The sequence below is a fragment of the Corylus avellana genome, chromosome ca10 (genome assembly GCF_901000735.1).
Source record: "Corylus avellana chromosome ca10, CavTom2PMs-1.0".
Classification (NCBI taxonomy): Eukaryota; Viridiplantae; Streptophyta; class Magnoliopsida; order Fagales; family Betulaceae; genus Corylus; species Corylus avellana.
The window spans coordinates 17314996-17317306 of NC_081550.1; positions in this window are offsets into that span (position 1 = coordinate 17314996).

A 2311-nucleotide genomic window follows, 5' to 3' on the forward strand; every position below is an offset into this window, starting at 1 on the left:
AACCTCCAAATACCACTCCAGATTGCACTAATCTCCTTCTTAAGGGAACTCTTCGGACACCTTCTCTTTTGCTAGGTGATAAGCACTCCTCACCGAAAACATACCATTTAGAGTTCCCCTCCAAATCTATACATCCGATCTGTTGGTATTGCTCACTGGAATGGACTAAAGAGTTATTGATTCAGTTGCAGTAAAAGTGTTCTCAATTAAGGATGTATTCCACCAATGAGTGTCCTGATCAATTAATTCTCGCACCTTTGCATCCCTAGACAAAATCTTTGGTGGGGATTGAATCATGAACATAGATGGTGTATGAATCCATCTATCCCCCCAAATTTTGACACTTCCTCCATCTCTAATTCTCCAAATCAATCCATCCCGGACAATTTCACCCACTCCATGAATGCTTCTCCAAGCAAAAGAGGGCTTACTTCCCAGTTGTGCACCCAATACTAAGTCATTTGGATAATATTTTTCTTGTATGATTTTAGAAGCCAGACTCTCCTTCGTGTTCCACAGTCTCCAAAATTGCTTTGCCAATGGAGAACGGTTGAAACATGTAAGGTCACAAAAACCCATCCCACCTTTCTCTTTTGAGACACCCATCCGCCCCCAACTCATCCGATGGATACACTTTTCATTTTTTTTGTGACCCCACCAAAACTTTTACGTCATAGAGTTGAGATCATAGCAAAATGTTTTTGGTAAAGAGAAAACACTCATACTATATATGGGGATGGCTTGTATCACCTCCTTCTAGAGGATCTCTTTACCCGCTAGAGATAGAAACTTTAGCTTCCAATCTTGTAAACGCTTCCAAACCGGATCCTTTATACTCTGAAAAGCTTTTTTTTCTGGACTTCCAGAAAAGAGCTGGCAACCCCAAACAAGTATCATATCTCTGGGTGGATAGGATACCTGAGACCCTCAATATGAGACTCTTAACTTCAGGGGAGGTGTTTCTACTAAAAAAGACAAAAGTCTTTTCTTTATTCAACTGTTGACCAGAGGCCTACTCATAGGTACTCAATAACTCTGTCAGTCGATGCCAATGCCTCATATCCGCTTTGCAAAATAATAAGCTATCATCTACAAAAATAAGATGGTTAAAGCGAGGACCCTTCTTTTACGTAAGCACTCCTCTAATCTGGCCACTCTTCTTTGCCGTAGTCAGAAGGGAGTTGAGAGCTTTTGCACATATGAGAAAATGGTATGGGGAGATAAGATCTCCCTGTCAGAGGCCACAGGAAGGAAAGATCCCCCCAACCAGCTCCCCATTGATAATAATGGCATAGTTAGCCGATCGGACGCACATCATAATCAAGTTTATCCATCTCTCCGTAAACTCCATACACCTCAAAACTGCCTCCAGAAACCTCCATTCCGCTCGATCATAAGCTTCGCTCATGTCAAGCTTTATAGCCATACAACTCACATTTCCCCACATGCGAGTGTGTATAGTATGGAGGGTCTCATATGCCACTAATATGTTATCAATTATCAACCGGCGCAGGATGAAGGCACTTTGATTTTGGGATATAAGATGTGGTAGAACCACCTTCAGCCTATTTGCAATAACCTTCGAGGTAATTTTATACATAACATTACACAGACTAATAGTGCAAAATTCTATGACCTTAATGGGATTTTTAGTCTTAGGGATAAGTGCAATGTAAGTAAAATTAAGATAAGAATTAAGGACAGAAAATACAACATGGCATACCTCATCAACCACTGTATCCCAATGATCCTGATAAAATCCAGCAGAAAAATCATCAGGTCCTGGCGCTTTCAAGGGAGACATTTGTTTTAAAACAGCTCCAACTTCTTCCCTGGTGAATTCACGCAGCAACTTTTCGTTCATTTCATGTGACAACCACCCCTCTATATCTTGAAGGCAATCATCAACGTCCCCCAGATTTTCGATGGTAAACAAGGAGGTATAGTAATCTGTAAAAGCATTTCCAATCTCCTCAGGCGACTCACATAGACGCCCATGTTCATCTAAGATACGGTCAATACAACTTTTCCTCCTCTTTCAATTTGCACAAGCGTGGAAGTACTTAGTATTTTTGTCCCCATCTTTCAGCCATGCTTCCTTAGACCTTTGCCTCCACCTCAGATCCTTCTGTTTCAAAAGAATATTGAGCTCACTTTGTAATGTCGTAATCTGATGCCTAGCCGAATGCCCCTCTTCCCCTTACAAAGTCAACAATTGTGTAAAATGACACAAGAATTCATATATTTGAAAACTCTCTCTCTATTGTATTTTTACCATCCGTATACATCAATATATATATACACAAGACAT